Source organism: Callionymus lyra, chromosome 1 (genome assembly GCF_982586985.1).
Source record: "Callionymus lyra chromosome 1, fCalLyr1.hap1.1, whole genome shotgun sequence".
Taxonomy (NCBI): domain Eukaryota; kingdom Metazoa; phylum Chordata; class Actinopteri; order Syngnathiformes; family Callionymidae; genus Callionymus; species Callionymus lyra.
In genome coordinates this window covers 47,833,622-47,839,621 of record NC_141818.1, presented here as the reverse complement: position 1 = coordinate 47,839,621, position 6,000 = coordinate 47,833,622, and positions in this window count along the sequence as shown.

Genomic DNA, 6,000 nt, shown 5'->3' with positions numbered 1-6,000 from the left:
TAGAGAAAAAAATTGTTTTTAACTGTATAGAACAATATTATATTTTGATTTGAACTTATTTGTTCATAGTATAGTTTGAATAACTAGCCAGCACATACAGTATGTGTTCTGTGAAAGCAGGTGCAGGTAAAGTCATCATCATTTCATCTAATCTGTGATCAGTCGGCAAGAGGAAAATCTGCTATTGAGGAGGTTTTACAAGGTTTTACAAGGGAACACTGTGTCATGTTTTGACCACGTGATGCCTTTGTTTTGATTTTGTTCTGTGACAGGCGCAGGCAGGTGCGCATGATCTAAGGAGCAGCTCGGTCTTAAGGAGCAGCTCGTCCCAGAAGAATCCGCCAGAGTTTTGCGTCTCCTGATCGAGGTTTGGCTTCCCCGTATGTCTCTGGACAATTATTCCGCAGTTTTTGACCTGTTCCTGTTTCCGACGTTGCCCGTACCTCTCCGTCCTAACGTGAGTCTTTTTGTTCCTGCTGTTTTAGTTATCGGCCAGCTGCGCCCCTGCCTGCGTCCTGGATTTTGCCTGTGATCCTGATCCCCCTTTTTGTGGATCCACTTTTGTTTATTGACACCCGTTCTGGGCTACGTTTTGGATTTCCAATTGTTTTATTAAACCCTGTTGGATTACCTACTTGAAACTTTGTTTTACTTCCGCACCTGGGTCTCAAGACTTTTCGAACTGTGACAGAAAACCCTGGCCAGTAATGGACCCAGCGGAAATAAAGGAGCTCCGCCGAGCTCTCGGTTCTCAAGGAACCAGACTCTGTACTCTGGAAGAAGTGACACAGGACAGTCACTCAGCGCTCGTCAAGCTGTCAGCTGCTGTGGAAACTCTCACTCTTCATTTGGCCCCTCCCGCACCTGCTGCAGCCGCCGCAGCCTCTGTGCGCGCACCGACTGCCTCCGCTCCTGCTCACCCTGAAAGACTGCCGGCTCTACGGGAACCTGTTATACCTACTCCGGAACATTATAATGGAGAAGTGGGTGATTGTGCACGTTTCTTGCTCCAAGTCCAACTAGTGTTTAGCCAGCAGCCATCTTCATTTTCCACGGGTCGTGCCCAGATCGCTTACTTGATAAATCTCCTCCGGGGTAGAGCAGCTGATTGGGCAACTTCTCTATGGGAGTCTAACTCTCCAGCTTTATCAAATTATGATTGTTTCACTGACGAGATGCGCCGTGTTTTCGACCTGCCACATCGCTCTACTGCTGTGTCTGCTCGCAAATTACTTTGTTTAAGACAGGGTGATGAATCGGTGGGGCAATATTCTATCAGTTTTCGAATATTAGCCGCCGAGAGTAGATGGAATGAGCCCGCGCTAATAACTGCTTTTACCCAGGGGCTAAGTAACTCTGTCAAGGACCAGCTCGCCACTCGTGATGAACCTGAGGGTTTAGAGGCCCTTATAAGCTTATCTATCAAGATCGATAATAGGCTGAGGGAACGATGCAGGGAACTTGGCAAGAATGTTTTCTCCCCTCTTCCTTCCTCCTTTAACTGACCAGCTCCTCAGATGACTCCTACAACTCCTACGCCGCCACCTGACGAGCCTATGCAACTCGGTCGAACGCGGTTGACTCCTGAACAGCGCTCACACCGACTAACGAGGGGATTGTGTCTCTACTGTGGTGAGCCTGGTCACAGACTACGTTTCTGTCCTAGCCGTCCGAAGGTCAGTACTCACGTGGGACACACCCTCTCGTCTCCTGATCCTTCTCACCGGATCACTCTACCTGCACTTTTGACTTTTGACATGACTTCCACTGATGCGGTTGTTCTAATAGATTCTGGCGCCGACGACAATTTCATTGACAAGGACTTCGCTTTTTCCCTTAACATCCCCTTGGTTCAACTCGACGTTCCCCGACCGATCTGTGCCATTGACGGCAGACCCCTTACCGACGTGACTCACGAGACTAGGTCCCTGTCCCTCACTATTTCGGGTAACCACTCTGAAGCTATTTGTTTCCTTGTGATTTCCTCTCCCTCCTCTCCGTTGGTTCTTGGTCTGCCTTGGCTCCGTCTTCACAACCCTCACTTTGACTGGGTGAATTCTTCTGTCTTGGGTTGGAGTTCTTTCTGTCATTCACAATGTCTTCGTTCTGCTCCTGTAACCTCAGTTCCTCAGCTTCATGTGTCTTCCCCTCCTGACCTCTCCTGTGTTCCCCCAGAGTATCACGTTTTGGGTGAGGTTTTTAGTAAGGAAAGGGCTCTATCCCTGCCACCGCACCGCCCCTACGACTGCGCAATAGACTTACTCCCTGGATCTCCTCTACCCTCCAGTAGGCTCTTCAATGTATCTCGCCCGGAGAGACAGGCTCTGGATACGTACATAGGGGAGTCACTGGCAGCTGGGTTGATCCGACCTTCCTCATCTCCCCTAGGTGCAGGTTTTTTCTTTGTTGCCAAGAAGGACAAGACTCTCAGACCTTGTATCGACTACCGGGGACTAAATAACATTACAATCAAGAATAGGTACCCTCTTCCTCTAATTGACCCCTCATTTGATCCCTTGAATAAGGCAAGGATCTTTACTAAACTTGATTTACGTAACGCTTATCATTTAGTCCGCATTAGAGAGGGAGATGAGTGGAAGACCGCATTCAAGACTCCTCTCGGCCATTTTGAATATTTGGTGATGCCGTTCGGTCTAACTAACGCCCCCGCAGTATTCCAAGGACTGATTAATGATGTACTCAGAGATTTCCTAAATGACTTTGTATATGTGTATCTTGACGATATACTTGTTTTTTCCAGAACCCCTGAGGAACACCTCTGTCATGTTCGTCGCGTCTTGCAACGCCTATTAGAAAACAAGTTGTTCGTTAAGGCGGAGAAGTGTGACTTTGGGGTATCATCGGTATGTTTTCTGGGCTTTATTTTAGAGCAGGGCAAATTAAGGCCTGACCCTAAGAAGATTGAGGCAGTAACTCAGTGGCCAGTACCGGGTTCCTGTAAACAGCTCCAACAGTTCCTGGGTTTTGCAAATTTTTATAGAAGGTTCATCAGGGGCTATAGCCAGGTTGTTGCTCCTCTCACGAGGCTAACGTCCACTAAGACTCCCTTCCTCTGGTCGGTTGAGGCCGAGGGGGCTTTTCACAGGCTGTGCTCCTTGTTCTCCTCTGCACCCATCCTGCGCCATCCGGATCCTACACGACAGTTCATCGTCGAGGCTGACGCCTCTGACACCGGCATCGGCGCAGTGCTCTCCCAGCGTTGCCCTAAAGACGACAAGGTGCACCCTTGTGCCTTCTTCTCACGGAAGTTGTCAACGGCAGAGGGCAACTACGACATCGGGAACAGGGAACTCCTGGCGGTGGTGGCAGCTCTTCAGGAGTGGAGGCACTGGTTGGAGGGCTCTGAGGTACCTTTTCTAGTCCTTACGGACCACAAGAACCTGACTTATTTGCGTGATGCAAAACGTTTGAACTCTCGTCAGGCCCGGTGGGCACTTTTTCTTGGACGTTTTGATTTTACCCTGACCTATCGACCCGGCAGCAAGAACATAAAGCCTGATGCACTGTCGCGTCAGTTTGAACCTCCCCAGGCCGACGGCAAGGGTGACACCATCCTGCCAGAGAAGTGTTTTCTAAGGGCCGCTCGCTGGAACGTTGAAAGACTTGTCCAGGAGGCATTGGAAAGAGATCCTGGACCAAGCTCTGCTCCACCTGACCGACTGTTCGTTCCCAAGGCGGTCCGGTCTCAAGTCCTACAATGGGGACACAACCACAAGGTAACTTGCCACCCAGGAGTAACCAGAACCTTATTTTTTCTCAAACAGAGATTCTGGTGGCCGGACATGGCCCAGGATGTCAGGGAGTTTGTAGCTGCTTGTCCCGTCTGCGCTCGAGGAAAGTCTTCTCGACGCCCTCCTTCTGGTCTCCTGCAACCTCTTCCAGTTCCAAGTCGTCCCTGGTCACACATCTCCGTCGACTTTGTCACTGGTCTCCCCCCTTCATCTGGCATGACGGTAATACTCACAGTGGTAGACCGTTTTTCCAAAATGGTGCATTTCATCCCTCTGCTCAAGTTGCTTTCCGCATTGGAGACGGCGGACCTGCTAGTCCAACATGTTTTTCGGATTCACGGCATTCCAGTGGACATAGTCTCCGATCGTGGTCCTCAGTTTTCCTCCCAAGTCTGGAGAGCTTTTTGCAAATCCCTGGGGGCAAATCCCAGCCTTTCGTCAGGTTACCACCCACAGAGTAACGGACAGACGGAGCGAGCTAACCAGGACCTGGAGTCCGCTTTACGCTGCATGTCGGCTCGTCACCCTGCCTCCTGGTGTCAGCATATCCCCTGGGTGGAGTATGCTCACAATTCTCTGACATCATCAGCCACGGGGATGTCACCCTTCATGGCCGCCTATGGTTTTCAACCACCTCTCTTCCCCTCTCAGGAGAGTGAAGCAGCGGTTCCCTCCGTCCGTGCCCACATACGACGTTGTCGGTCAGTCTGGTACCACACCAGGGCTGCCTTGTCCCGCACCGCCGCCCGTAATCGACGTCTCGCGGACAAGCACCGTGTACCCGCTCCGGATTATTCACCTGGCCAGAGGGTCTGGCTTTCCACTCGGGACCTCCCCATTCCAGTTGAGTCACGAAAGCTGGCCCCCAGGTTCGTAGGGCCGTTTGTAATTGAGAGGATCATCAGTCCCACTGCCATGCGCCTCAAGCTTCCCCCGTCGCTCAAGGTCCATCCTACCTTCCACGTCTCCCTTCTGAAACCGGTCGCCTCCAGTCCACTGTGTCCTCCAACCGAGCCTCCACCACCGCTGCTCGTTATTGACGACCACCCAGCTTATAGGGTCAATAAGATCCTGGACATTCGACGCAGAGGTTGGGGGTACCAATACCTGGTGGACTGGGAGGGTTACGGTCCGGAGGAGCGCTCTTGGATCTCCCGGTCCCTAATCCTTGACCCTTCTCTACTGAAGGACTTCTATCGAGAACACCCAGAAATACCAGGTAGAGCGCCAGGTGGCGCTATGTAGAGGGGGGGGTACTGTCATGTTTTGACCACGTGATGCCTTTGTTTTGATTTTGTTCTGTGACAGGCGCAGGCAGGTGCGCATGATCTGCGGCTGATTGGTGGGCGGTTTCTTCCCGGTCTTAAGGAGCAGCTCGTCCCAGAAGAATCCGCCAGAGTTTTGCGTCTCCTGATCAAGGTTTGGCTTCCCCGTATGTCTCTGGACAATTATTCCGCAGTTTTTGACCTGTTCCTGTTTCCGACGTTGCCCGTACCTCTCCGTCCTAACATGAGTCTTTTTGTTCCTGCTGTTTTAGTTATCGGCCAGCTGTGCCCCTGCCTGCGTCCTGGATTTTGCCTGTGATCCTGATCCCCCTTTTTGTGGATCCACTTTTGTTTATTGACACCCGTTCTGGGCTACGTTTTGGATTTCCAATTGTTTTATTAAACCCTGTTGGATTACCTACTTGAAACTTTGTTTTACTTCCGCACCTGGGTCTCAAGACTTTTCGAACTGTGACACACTGTTCCCAACCATCACAATGAACAATTAAGCAGGTGAACCTCAATATAAGCCGCACCACTTAATGTTTTAGTAAAAAATAAATTGTCCATATATATGCCACACCTGTCTATAAGTCACACTATAAGCAGCTCCTCTGCAGCACTTTCCTCTGGACTCTCCTGCTTCTCCTTGAATAAGATGTGGGTATTGATGGCAGGTTGAGGGTGTTATATAAGACCGCCACTGGTTATCTTCATGTATCGCCTTTGACAGAGTACGCCCTCTCCATCTGGTCTGGGATGTCCACGCCGTACTCCTTCTTGTATTACTGTATTTTCTATACAGGTGCACTCAAAGCCTTTAATTTTCTCAAAAAACAGTCAGCCTTATAATATGGAGCGCCTTATAATGTATATGAACATTACCTGGTGGGTGACTTGTTACAAACACTTTCCTAACGCAACACCAGTCAGTGACTGTATCCTTTATTCTATGCGCCTTATAATCCGGTGCAAACTATAAA